Genomic DNA, 14948 nt, shown 5'->3' with positions numbered 1-14948 from the left:
TGGTCATATAGTTAGCAGGTGTCATAGGCAAGATTTTACTCCATTTCTCTTCTAATGCTAAACCTAGCCAAAATCATTAATATTATTCTTTGGGCTTTCAAATTAATTCAGTTCAATTCAGAAAACATTTATTAACTACATTTAAGGCTAAATCACTTTTCTAGAAACTAGGTAATCTCAAACTTTGCCAAGAGAGAGGTAATGATACATTCTCATAAAAATCTTTAAAGAAGAATGTTTTACAGTTCTCTTTAGTAAAAATCTATACCATTGTTCCTTTGCCTATGGAATTGATTGTATTAACAAAGGATGAAGTTCTTGAAAGGAGAAACATTTAATTGTTGGGTTGCTATTGCCCTTATGAGAAGGTTTCTTCAGGATATATCTTTGAAATCACATTCAGTCACTACCCAACATTTTCTTAGCTACTGAATTGGTGATAAAGCCAGAATGTAATTGTTTCTCATGATTTCATATGTTTACCTATCCCATACTAATAAAAAACCTGCCTCCTTCAATTTATTTCAATTTAGAAGAATGACATGTCAATTGATGCAAAAAATTATTATAATTTTACTGTGAAATAAAATTTTCATCCTATTTCTTTTTTCTTTGAAATGCAGATGTTAAAAAACAAACTACATCAATTGACCTACCTTTGGTATCTTCTTAAATTCCAGTCTAGCATTAAGAAGGGATGAGCCATTCCATAAGCCTGGGGAGGCAGTTCTCACTTTCCTCTCTCTAGTCTATTCTTTCTGTTTTGCTGAGACATTTTTTATTTTTTCTCTGGTCATGTCTCTGTTTCCATTGTTGACCTCTAGTATAAAATACAAGGATGTTTGCAGAGAGGATTTCTCTTTTCTGCTTCTCTTCATGATGCCTCTTTCCAGCATTTTGTGAGGAATCAACAATTTCCTGGACCATCTTCTTGTTCAGACAGAGTAGTTCCATATCCTTTTCATGGCACTTTTCATCTCTGTATTCCTCAGAGTATGGATGAGTGGATTCAGCATCGGGATGGAAACCAGCTTATCAGCTGGAAATGTCTTAAAGGGTCAAGCATAGATGTAGACACAGGGCACAAATACCAAAGTCACTACCATCAGATGGGAAGCACAAGTGGAGAGGACTTTATTTTTTCCATCAACCAGGTGGTTTCTTATTCTCACCAAGAGAACTGCATAGGAGATAAGCAGCACTATAAAGCATAGAAATGTGACCAAGCCATTGTTGGAAATCATCAGGAGCTCCACCACAAAGGTATTTGTGCAGGCTAGCTTAATGACCTGTGGAAAATCACAGTAAAAATTATCTAGTTCATTTGGGCCACAGAAAGGCAAACGTATGATAAGAATCACCTGTGTGATGGAATGGATAACCCCTCCTACCATTGATGTCCCTACCAGAACCCAACAAGTACATTGACTCATGAAAAGTTCATAGTGCAGGAGTTGGCAAATAGCTGCATAGCGGTCATATGCCATGATGGTGAGGATGAATATCTCTGTGCTTCCAGTGAAATGGAAGAAAAACATCTGAACTATACAGTCCTGAAAGGAAATTGTTTTGTAATGGGTGATTAAGTGGGACAGCATCTTGGGCACAGTGACAGTAGAGTAGCAGAGATCTTGGAAGGAAAGATTACAGAGCAGAAAATACATGGGGGCTGAATGAAGGTGATAATCAGAAGTCACTGTGATAATAAAATAATAAGGCCATTTCCTAATATGGTCAGGAGATACACAACCAAAAACAGGAAGAAAAGCACAGATTGTAGCTCTGAGGAAGAAGAAAGTCCAAGGAGAATAAACTCAGTAACTTCAGTTGCATTTGTCTGGTTCATCTACTCTTGTGGGAATAAAAAATGGGAAGAATAACAAAAAACTGATAATGATTAGAAAATGAGGTAAAGAAATGGCTAATGTGTGAAAATACATGAAGGTGGGAAATGATAGGTTAATGCAATCTGCAATTTACTGGCAACATGACCAAGATTAGCATTCATGGTCAACATAATCCTCAAGTATTAAGGGTAATAAAGGTTATCAAAGTAATAGATTTGGACAATAATCTTCAAGTTTTATTGGGGATACAGTAGTCTCTTGGCTTAATGCACTGCACTCCAGTAGATAGTGTATAATATAAACAAATTACAAAGGGTTACTATTCATCACATCCATCATGCATACATGTCATTCAAATTTTCCTCCTATCATTTATTTTTGCCATCTCAAAAGGCCTCTAGCACACAAAACATAGATGATAGATAGATGATAGATAGGCCTATCTATGTGTACATTTTACTATATATATATATATATATATATATATATATATATATATATATGTGTGTGTGTGTGTGTGTATATATATTTATATATATACTATTTATATGTATAGCTTATGTAAATATATATTTAGAAAGAGAGAGAACACAATACGTAGCAATCCATAGCCTTAAAATTACAGTAATCAATAATACATTTTGTGATTAACACTCCTTTTTTCTCCCATTTTATCTTCTATCTCTTAATAGATCCATGTCTCCTCATAATCTTTCCAAAAGTCTTTTTTCCTCTGTTATCTAGCACACCAAACTCCAATGTAAGTTTATACAAAGACTTGATGGACTAATGAATTTTATGACTACAGTAATCCAGGACACCATAGTACAAGAGATTTGGGAATATCTGGATTACAGTTTTCATGAAGGATGGTAGTATAAAATAAGGCTGGAAAATTAGGATGGAATCACATTGTATATGGTTTTTAAAGGGTTAAGAAATTGATATTTTCTTTTCATACAGTCAATAGGGAATCATTTCAGCAAGATATTAATAAAAATAAAAATTGTGATATTTAAAGTCTTTCATAAATTGACTCCAATTTACCTTTCTACTCTTACTAACCATTCTATTTCTGTCGAAACATTTTCTGTTCTAGTCAAACAGGCTTGTATTTCCTTACCTCATCATTTACCATTTGGGGACCTTTGTTCTGGCTGTCTCTTAATCTTAGAATATATTCCCTTCTTTCCTCTCACTCCAAAACTCCTTGTTTCCTTCAGAACTCATTTCAAGCATTGTCTTCTCCTTGAAGTGTTTCTAATCACACCTCCCCAACTATTAGTCCCCTCTTTCCCAAAACATTTTTCTATGTATTCTGTTTATACTTTTATATACACATATCATCTCCCTCTATAGAATACAATCTCTCTGAAGAAGCATTTTTATTTTACATGGCTGGTACCTTCTACAGTTCACAAAACACAGTGGGTGTTTTTAAAATGAATTGATTGATAAACTTATTAAAAGATTATTTTGGTAATGCTTTGAAGAATGAGGCAGCATGTCACATAGTGGTGGTTCGAACTCAAATAAAAATCAATTATTGGTCTCAATTTTAAAAGCAGAAAATTAACACAAGACAAAGTTTTTTATTTTTATTAATTTTTGGAACATTATATTTTAATCCGGCTCAAGTTACATTTTAATCAGTATGCTTGCTCCTGTCGACCTGGAATTTTAAATTTCTGGGTAGGGGAAAAAGAATTGATTTGGAAGACTTTGGCTGGCTTTTTCTGTTTCTAATGTACACTAACTCTGTGACTCTTGGCAAGTCTTTTAACCCAATATTGGTAGAGAGTTTCTGTACTTGGAGCTTCCTATATCACTTCAAATGCAGATTCGTTTCTTAACCCCTCCCTGCTCCATGAAGAATAAAGCAGAAGGATACCAGAGATAAGCTAACAAACATGAAAGGTAATGAGGTCCCAGAGTAGGGAGGATGGAAGTAATAATAATGGAAATGAGGGAAAATGTGAGGAATATTTGTTTCTAACAATATATAGATCTTTAAAATTAATTGGATCTAGTGGTTAAAGAAAATAATGTAAAAGGTGAATCCTAGATTTTTGGACTAGGTGACTAGGTGACTAGGAGTGTTAGCATCATGATAGAATGATGATAGCAACAGTACAAGTAAAGAACTAGAGGCTAGATTTGATTTGGAAAAAAATGGATTCATTCATTTGGGAAACACATTGGATTTGGAAATGGATATGTCTTTCAGTAGGGTACTTTCAGAGAGAAAAGATCAGTTTAAGTTCAACCTAATGGCTCTCTTGAATTTGAATCTCAGAAAATGTCATCAGAAAACTGATCATAAGATCATAGATATAAATCTTTTAAATCTTTTGTTTTGTACATAAGGAAAATGAAGCCCAGGAGTACTAGGTTACTTGCCCAAGATTGTAAAAGGAGTAAATGTCAAAGGTCACACTTGAATACAGGTATTCTCTTACTTCCTTCATTCCAGCATGCTACAGTAGAAGGGTCTTGGAGTACTCTTGTTTGGAAACAAAGGAAATAAGAGAATCAAGAAGGAGATGATCAGTAATATTCATCTGTTAAAAAAAGGTTCAGTAGGCTCAAAATTGAGGTGAAAAGTTACTGAATTCAGCAATTTGGTCAGATTGTCATCAATAATTTTTCAAAGAGTGCTTCTAGAATGATCAGAATAGAAACCAAATTGTTTAGAAATTGTAGTAAGTGTGTTTATTTAAATGGTAGACTACTTTTTCAAATATTTTGACACCGACTGAGTCAAGAGGTATAGTTTTAATTATCATGCCCAAGGAAAAATAAGACTCAGACATTTGTTGGCATCAAGGAAGGCAACAATAACTATGTAGAAATATAGGGGAATTCTCAGGTACAGGATGAGATGGACTTTGGGGGCAGAAGAACAAATAGACTTGAAAAGGCAGATCATTGACCCTGAGATTGAAAGGAAAAAGATTTATGAAAAGAAAGATTTATGGTATGAGGAGGAAAAGAAAAGAATTCTCTCCTCTTTATCTTTTCACTGGATTCTGAGCAAAAGTTGTCTTAAATCTGAGTAAGATTTGATTTGAGAATTCAGATTATTTTATACCAGTTTCATGGCATGTAGGTTAATCTGAATTCTCCAAATCTGTCTTTACCAACTGGGCCCAAACTTTATCATGTCCATCTAAGCTAAAAATCTCTGTGAAGGATTACATCTAATAGCTATACAGGTTTGGAGTAACTCATGTTGAACTAACAATTTAACATTCTGAGTTACAGGAACTCACGAAGACCTTTTACTAAATAATGAAGATTTTTCTGATCTGTGTTGATGAAGGGGATAATCCAAGTAATGAAATAATTTATATTTTTGAAAGATTGAAGTATTAATAAAATAAAAAATACATAAAATAATTTGTCTCTGTGATGTATTACTATTGTGGCCATAGACAGGTTAATTAAACTCTTGGAACCTTAGTTATCTAAATTGTAAAAAAAAGGTTGAAATATGTGACCACTCAGCTCCTTCCAGCTATGAAATTTTGAGATTCTGTGAAATTAAGACCAATTAAAATATTTAAAAACATTTAAATTAGAAGGAATTTTTGAGATTCTCTAAACTAACTTTCTTTTCAATATAAATACTTCCTTTGTAATATGTCTGACAGCCTCTCAACCACACTCTGCCCTAAATTCATCTTTAATTCGTTTTTTTTAGGTTTTTGTAAGGCAAATGGGGTTAAGTGGCTTGCCCCAGGCCACACGGCTAGGTAATTAGTAAGTGTCTGAGACCGGATTTGAACCCAGGTACTCCTGACTCCAAGGCCAGTTCCTTACATCTTTAATTCTTAAAGTGAGGTTTGCAGAACAAGAGCAGCTTAAATAAAATGGAAAATAATAGTTTTTGAATTTGATTTTAAAAGTATTAGATTTTTTAATGAAACTGTGATGGGAAAATTGCAAAAATTATAGATGGCATTTAGTTATTGCTTCAATGTTTAAAAACATAGACTTTAAAAGCCATTAATTTGACCCTTATTAAGAATGTTAGGGGGCGGCTAGGTGGCGCAGTGAATATAGCACCGGCCTTGGAGTCAGGAGTACCTGGGTTCAAATCCGGTCTCAGACACTTACTAATTACCTAGCCCTGTGACCTTGGGCAAGCCACTTAACCCCATTGCCTTGCAAAAACTAAAAAAAAAAAAATAATAATGTTAAATAATAGATAATATAACTATTATCTCATTTTATAGATGAGAAAATGAGGATTAGGTATATAAATAACTTGTTCACGGTCACACAACTAATAGGTGTAGGAGAAATTATTCAAATAAAATTTTCGTCATTCCATTCATTTTAAACTAGGGATTCATAAAATTTCAGAATTAGAAGATAACTCATCTAGACTAACCTGGACGAGAACAAGGAACACTCTATACAACTTACCTGATTACTGATTAATGAATTGGAGCCCAATACCTTTTGAAAGAAGTCATTCACCTCATTCAATTTACTTCATTAGTTCACTATTTATGCAATCAATCCATTCACTAGTCAGTCAGGGGAAATATGTCTCAGAATAGCTTACCTTTAAGTGATACTAAATTACTAATTTTAGTCTTTCAAAAACCTTGGTCATGCTGAACAGTCAGAATTAATAGTGGCAACAATAATTCTACTCCCCAAGACAGCAGAGAATAGTTGAGGGAATTCTCTAGTTCCAGGGCTCCTTATTGGGAGGTGTCAATTTGGGGAATTAGGGATTCAGATATAGGTATTTGTTTCTCAAAAGGAATAATTAACCTTTCTTTTCTTTTAGGAGCCAGGAGAGGAAAGTACCAAAAAAAAATGGAGGATGAGAGTGGTAATGACAGAAATATGTCTGCCCTTAATGAAGGAAGATGGGTTTCTGTTCTTCCCTATTGGTTTTCACACAGTAAGTTATGAGTGACAATGAGGAATCTGACTTGTGCCATGCCCTGTACCAAAGTGAAAGATTGGGATAATAGAAACATGATTCAGTTGTTACACAGCCATGGAAGGAAGATATAGGAAAAATAAGGGAAAAAATTAAGATGATGAGAAATTTACCTTCTGGCTAATCTACCAAAAATTTATTCAACTCCCTTTAATTTCCTCCAACTGCCAACTAGAGATTGCCTTGATTGGCTGTTAAATTGTATGTGCCCAAGGAATACAAAAAAACTATACAAAAGCAGAGCAAAATTAGGAAAAAAAAACTGATATGATAAACAACATATAATAAAGTAAGTGAGTTGCTGTGATGGAAGAACATGAAGGTTGAATTTAGGAGATAAGAGTTCAAAGAGGATACCAAAATCACAGTGAGTGGGAATAAACCAACAAACCTCTCTAAACACCTATCCTCTCCTGAGTCAAATGGAGATAATAGCAGTTGATCTTTCTACATCCTGGTGTTGTATAGAAAGTTCTTTGTAAACCTAATAGTGTTAAATGAATGGAGTTTAATAGAGACAACTAGGTAGAATAGAAGGTAGAGTGTGGACTTAGAGTCAAGATGATTTGATTTCAAATCCTGCCACCGACACTTATTACCTACGTGATTCTGGGCAATTCATAACTTTTCTTTCCCTTAATTTCCTCAAAGGTAAGAGATGAAAATAGCAAAAACTTGCCATGGATTTTTTCAGGATATTTAAAAAGGTGGTACTTTAGCAGTGCCTCAAACATCTTAAAGTGCTATATAAATGGTAAATATGATTCCTAAACCTAGATTTTATCATTAAACTAGCTTGGGTGATTTTAAGTAACTAGCTTGATCTCTTATTGACATTTATGATTTATTTACTAAATTTTAAAATTTATTTATTTGCTTTTCCAACTCCATGCAATGGTAGTTTTTATCAATCATTTTTTTTGCAAAAAATTGAAGATAATAAGCTTTGGTCTTAATTTATACTTCATAGTTACTTCTCTGGATGTGAATGGTATTTTCCATCACAATACTTTTAAAATTCTCTTTTATTATTGTATGGCTAAAATGATCAAAAGCATCATAGTTGATCATCACCCCATGTTGGTGTTAATGTGTTTAATATTCTTCTGGTTTTGCTCATTTCATTAAGCATCAATTTATGCAAGTCTTTCCAGACTTTTCTGAAATCCCATCCCTCTTGATTTTTTATAGAAAGATAGTGTTTCTGGGGCGGCTAGGTGGTGTAGCGGATAAAGCACCAGCCTTGGAGTCAGGAGTACCTGGGTTCAAATCCGGTCTCAGACACTTAATAATTACCTAGCTGTGTGGCCTTGGGAAAGCCACTTAACTCCATTTGCCTTGCAAAACAAAAAACAAAAAAAAAGAACAAAAAAAAAGTGTTCCATCACATACATATACCACAGTATGTTTAACTATTCCCCAAAAGATGGACCATCCCCTCAATTTCTAATTCTTAGCCACTACAAAAAAAGCTTCTGTAAATATTTTAGTTTAGGGAATTTTTTTTAGGTTTTTGCAAGGAAAATGGGGTTAAGTGGCTTGCCCAAGGTCACACAGCTAGGTAATTATTAAGTGTCTGAGACCGGATTTGAACCCAGGCACTCCTGACTCCAGGGCCAGTGTTTTTTCTACTACGCCACTTAGCCACCCCCACTATGCCACCTGGCCACCCCAGCTGTTGTAGATATTTTTGACATGTGGGATTTTTATCATTTTTCATGATCTCTTCAGGATAAAGACTCAGCAGTGGTGCTGCTGCATCAAGAGTTTGCACATTTTTATTGCCCTTTGGGTAAAATTCCAAATTGCTCTGCAGAAAGTTTGGATCAAGTCACAACTCCATTAATAATGCATTAGTGTCCCATTTTTTACATATTCTCTCCTACATTGATCATTTTCCTTTCTAGTCATATTAACCAATCTTAAGTTGTGAGGTGGTACTTCAGAGATTTTTTTTTGATAGAAAAAAAATCACATTTTTATTTTCACCTGAAATTTCTCATTGAAATTTAGCATCTTCTTCAATTTTGAATGCAAAAATATTATTCTGAGAAGAAGCCTTTAGCCATTACCAGACTGCCAAGGGGGTATATGAAACAAAAAACCTTAAGAACACTCTACCCCACTCTAGACTACAGGAGCTCAGAAACTACTTCATGATTCTATGAAACTAAGATCCAGAGAGCCTGAATGACCTGCTACTGATACCATAACCAGTGAATGATTGAGGCATGTCTTTAATCTCAGACTGGCAGAACTGAAAGGGATATTCAGGATGATCTAGTCTAGCACTTTCATTTCATGAGTTAGGAAATAGGAAGACTAACTGACTTTCTCCAATTTATATAGGTAGAAAGTAGTAGAATCAGCATATGGGGCTCTTGGTAACTAGTTCAGTCTGCTTTTCATAATACCATGCTATGTCCTGCACAGATTAAGAAAGGAAAAAAAAATGATTTCATCTGACATGAAAAACTTACTGTAAACCTCTCACAGCACTACAATCCTAGGAAGACATCTCGTAGTCACAGAGCAAGACTGATTTCCTGGTGAGGAGCAACTTCAGAGCTCCTTTCATGTTCTTATTCCTTATGCTATAAATGAAAGCGTTCAGAATGGGGGTAACCACAGTGTATATCACAGCTATTGCTGTATAAGTGAATATGGGGAAGAAGTACACCCCAAAAAGTGTTCCATAGAACAGAGATACAACATCAAGATGGGAACCTCAAGTAGAGAAATTTTTTTGCTTTCAAACCACAGATGAGATTCTCAGCATAGTCATGAAAATATGAGTGTAGGAGATCGGGATGCCAATGAATGAGGTGATAATTGGCAGTGCTTCCACTCTCTAGATCATCAGGTGGAAGTGTCTGAGCAGACCACCTTCAGCAGGAGACTGAGGTCACAGAAAAAATGAGGGACTTCATGGTGGTCACAGAAAGAGCATTGAGTCAGCAAATCAATATGTGTTAGAGGAGTATACAACCAATAGAAGGGCATAGACTCTTGGAGTCAAGATTATATTGTGGTGTAGTGGAGCACAGAGAGCCACACAGAGTCATAAGTCATGGCAGTGAAGAGAAAACTGTCTATCCCTTAAAACCAGATCAAGAAAAACATTTTTGTCAGGTACCCTGAGTATGGAATCATCTTATTCCCAAATACATCATTTGCCAGCATTTTGGGTAACAGTGGTGGACATGATGCAGATATTGATTAGAGACAACTTTCTAAGGAAGAAGTAGATGAGGGTGTAGAGGTGAGAGTCAGTATGAAGGGAGATTTCCCAGCCCTGTGATCAAGTACATAAAAAAGAACAGCAGGAATAGGTGTGTTTCTTGTTCTGATTGATTTGAAAGACACAGGAGAATGAACTCAGAGATTCTACAATAATTTCTTCATTCCATAGATCACTGAGTCTCATTCTTGAAGATCAAACTCTCTGTTCAGTTCTGTTCATTTCCAGGAAAGTTTGAAATGCCTTACTTCATTGAATATCCATCTTTTCCCCTGAAAGAGTATGTTCAATTCTTCTAGGTAGTGGATGCTTGATTTTTAGCCATGCTCTTTAATGCTCAGGATTATTATTATTATTATTATAATTATTATTATTCCAAGCTTTATGAGCCTTCAATGAAAAAGCTACTAAATCTTATTCTGACTAGCTCTACAATATTTGAATTGCATTTTTCGGACTGCTTGTAATATTTTCTCCTTGACTTGGGATTTCTGATGTTTGACTAAAATATTGCTGGGAGTTCTCATTTGGGGATCTGTTTCAGGAGGTGATAGATGGATTCTTTCTATTTTTCTATCTTTACCCTTTACTTCTAGGATATCAATGCAGTTTTCCTGGAGAATTTCTTGAAAAATGAAGTATAGGTTCTTCTTTTGGTCATGACCTTCAAGAAGGCCAATAATTTTTGAATTATCTATCCTGAGTCTGGTTCCAGGTCAGTTGTTTTCCCAATGAAATATTTTAAATTTTCATATAGATTTTCATTCTTTTGGTTTTGTTTTCCTCTTTCTTGATTTCTCACAAAGTCCTCAGCCTCTCTTAATACATGTTATGAAAGGTTTTCAACATTCATCCATAAGCATATGTATATCATTAAGTTACAAAATTTCCTTCTAACATCCTTTCCCAACCCTTCTCCCCTCAGCAGTGAACTCAGCTTAATATTGTACATTCACATTTGTGTTAAACATGTTTACAGATTAGCCATTTTTTGAATGGGGAATTAGTCTAAAGGGAAAGAAATACATAAGAGATTTTTTTTAACTAAATTTAGTGTTTATCATATTCTGAAGATTTTTTTCTGGTTTTTGGTTTTTCTTCCTCTAGAAAGGGATAGCATTATCCATAATTGGTCTAAGAGGGCTGTCTTAGGTCTCTAAACTGTTAAAAGTAGCTGTATCCATCAGGATTGATCATCTCACAATGCAGTTGCTTTTTTAAAATTGATTTATTTTTATTTATTTTCATTCATTTATATATGCATATTTCCAAATTACAAAATTTCCTTCCACCCTCCATTCCCATCCCCCTCCCCTCAGCAGGGAATAGTCAGGTTAGCATTTTACATAAATATTTTGTTAAAATTTTAAGGAAAACCCATTTTTCTAAACTTTCTAGTGATTTAATAGGAATGGATATTTTATATTATAAAAGGATTTTCCAGCATCTATTGAAATAATCATATGATTTCTGTTTGCTTTACTATTGATATCCCTAATTATGTTGAGTGTTTTCCTAATGTTGGACTACCTCTGCCTACCTGGTATAATCCAACTTGATCATACTGTATTATTCTGGTAATAATTGTTGTAGTCTTATAGCTAAAATTTTATTCAATATTTTCACATCAATGCTCATTAGGGAGATTGGGCTATAAATTTCTATGTCTGTTTTGGTTTTTTCCTAGTTTAGGTAACAGTACCATTTTGGTGTTGTAAAAGGCGTTTGGCAGAACTCCTTCCTGTCCTCTTTTTAATAATGGTTCATGTAGAACAGGAATTAATTCATTTTCTTAGGGAGTTTATTGAATGTTTCTTCTATGTCTTTTGTTCTGAATTGAGTTATTTAAGTAATGTATGCCCTATTCTACTATTCTGGGCAGTTGGCATTTTGGTAAATATTCATCCATTTCACTCCAATTAGCCAGTTTATTGGCATATAGTTTGGCAAATTAGCTCTGAATTATCTCTTTGATTTCATCCACATTGGTGGTTAGTTCACCCATTTCATTGTTGATACTAGTAATTTGGTTATTTTCTTTCTTTTTTAAAAAAAATCAGATTAAACAAAGGTTTGTCTATTTTTATTGACTTTTTCATATAACCTACTCTTACTTTTATTTATGAGATTAATGGTTTTCTTGATTTCAATTTTATTATTCTCTCCCTTGATTTTCAGAATTTCAAATTTGGTATTTAAGTGGTGATGTTTAATTAGTTCTTTTTCCTAGATTTTTTAGTTTTGCACCCAATTCATTGATCTCCTCTTTCTCTATTTTATTCATATTGGCATTTAAAGATATAAAGTTTACCCTCAAAAGTGTCTTGACTGCATCCCATAAAGGTATGCCATCTCATTATTATTATCATATTCTTGGATATAATTATTGATTATTTCTATTATTTGCTGTTTAATACACCTATTATTTAGAACAAAGTTATGAAATTTCCAATGAGTTCTTGATTTATCTTTCCCTGACCCTTTATTACATGTAATTTTTATCACATCATGGTCTGAGAATTCTGCCTTTCTGCACTTGATTTTAAGAATTTTGCATCTTAGTACATGGTCAATATTGGTGAAAGTGCCATTACTGCCAAGAAAAAAAGTGTATTCTTTTTTATCCCCATTAAGTTTTCTCTAGAGGTCTGTCATATCTACATGTTCAAAGATTTCATTCACTTTTTTAACTTACTTTTTTTTTATTTTGTTGTTAGATTTATCTAGTTCTGAGAGAGGGAGATTGAAGTCTCCCATTATTCAAGTTTTGCTGTCTAGTTCTCATTGTAATTCACTCAGCTTTTCCTCTAAGAATCTGGATGGTATAACACTAGGTGTATACATGTTTAGTAATGCTATAGTTTCATTTCCATTGGTGCCTTATGAGAAGATATAGTTTCCTTCCTTATCTCTTTTTATGAAATTGGTTTTTGCTTTTACTTTGTCTGACATTAGGATCACTACCCCAGATTTTTTTTTTACTTCTACTGAGGCATAATATATTTGTTCCAACCCTTCACCTTTACCATATTTTTATCTCTCTGCTCCAAATGTGTTTCTTGTAAACAAGATAATGTAGGATTGTGACTTTTAATCCATTCTGCTATTTGCTTCTATTTTATGGAACAGTTCATTGCATTCCCATTTACAGTTAAGATTATTAATTTTGTATTATCCTCCATGCTACCTTTCTCCATTTATATTTGTCTCTTCCTTTTCTCTTATTCCTAATCACCACAACTTTATTACCTTTCCTCTTTGATTTTTCTTTTAGAAATTTAATTTACACTTTATTTTAACTTATACTTCCCTTCCCTTTTATCAGTCCCTTTCCCCTTATTTTTCCCTTTCCTAGTCCCCCCTTCTCTGTAGATTAAGTTAGATTTTTAAATACAAGTGAGAATGTATTTTATTCCCTCATTGGGCTAAATCTATTGAATAGAATTTACTCAGATTTCACATTCTCCCTTCTTTCCTTCTAAAATTATAAATTTCTGTGCCTCTTCCTTTGGTGCTATTTATCACTTTAATATTATTAATCAAGTATCATCAATCACTTTGATTATTTGATTGTTTGATAAGCTCTTATTTTTAACAAGATATCATCATAGATTGTTTACACTATTTCTTGAAAAGCAGCATTGACTAAAATTGTATCAAATTATAAATAAAATCATTTTCCTTTACCCCCTTTTTTTCAAGTATCTTTCAAGTACACACAATATTCTTCATACATCAAAGTATCATACAAAGCCATGTCATTTCTTGAACAATTTGTGCCCCTCTCCAAGGCCTATTTTCTTTAACATTATACCTCCTGCCCTCCCCAACAAAAGGTAATTACCAACTTGTTAAATGAAGCAAGGACTATTGTCTCTCTCACTTTAAACAGAGCAGGGTGCTTACTCCTTGTTAAGTGAAGCACTGGTTAATTCAAATCCTGATTTAATGAACTGAGAGAATCTTGAAGATCTCTTGCTTACTCCTTGTTAAGTGAAGCACTGGTTAATTCAAATCCTGATTTTTTTAACTGACAGAATCTTGAAGATCTCTAAGCACTGGGATGCTCTAGAGGTTTCACATGAGAAATTTGCAAATGATTACAAGTAACAAAGATACTCTTTCAGGTCCTCCTAGTTTATGTTGCACTCATTAGACATTAATACCTTGTAATTTAAGTGAGTCAAAGTATAATGAGGCATTTAAGTTAAAGTTAACACCCCTGCTTTTTTTTAAGGGCTTTTTGTCTCAAACATAGTGATGCCATCTTGGACCTCTTCAACTGCAAGACAAGACTCAATTATACCCAAATTCTTTAGTTTCATTCTCTTCAATAATATTCTACCCTTGAATTATCCTTAGAGCATTAAATTTCTAAAGAATTACAAGTGATTTATCTTCCCTTTAAGGTTTGTATTCCATTTTGATAATCTAAGAACATTTGATTAAAACAGTTTTGCTTTTTCAGGTCCCTTTTCATTTACATTTTTTATGCAACACTTCAGTCATGTATTTGATGACTGAATTCTCTGTTGAGTTCCAGTCTTTGTATCAGGAAATTCTAGAAGTCCTGTATTTCAATAACATTCATCTTTTTCCCTGACATGTCCTTAGCTCTCTAAAATATGTTATTCCATTTCTTCTGATCCTTTAATATCTTAATCAGATTGTGTTCTCTTTAAATTTGAATTGTGTTATTTTTGCTGTTTGCAGTATTCTCTCCTTTATTTGAGGGTTCCAAAATTTGTCTATAACATGCCTTGGAGTTTATATCCTGCAGTCTCTTTTTGGAGGGGTTCAGTTGATTCTTTCAATAGTTATATTGTCATCTTGTTCTAGTAGATTTGGACAATTTTCCCTTATAGTTTCCTACATGATACTGTCCAGGTCCTTTTGC

At 33.8% G+C, this 14948-nt stretch overlaps 1 pseudogene; it reads right to left on the bottom strand.

Moving 5' to 3' along the window:
* Positions 1–935: 935 nt before the first annotated feature.
* Positions 936–1846, bottom strand: LOC141522818 (olfactory receptor 4D5-like; annotated as a pseudogene).
* Between the last annotated feature and the right edge of the window lie 13102 nt (positions 1847–14948).

Source organism: Macrotis lagotis, chromosome 4, assembly GCF_037893015.1.
Source record: "Macrotis lagotis isolate mMagLag1 chromosome 4, bilby.v1.9.chrom.fasta, whole genome shotgun sequence".
NCBI classification, from domain to species: Eukaryota; Metazoa; Chordata; class Mammalia; order Peramelemorphia; family Peramelidae; genus Macrotis; species Macrotis lagotis.
Note: the sequence above shows the minus strand (reverse complement) of the source record. Positions and strands in the feature narration are given on the sequence as shown.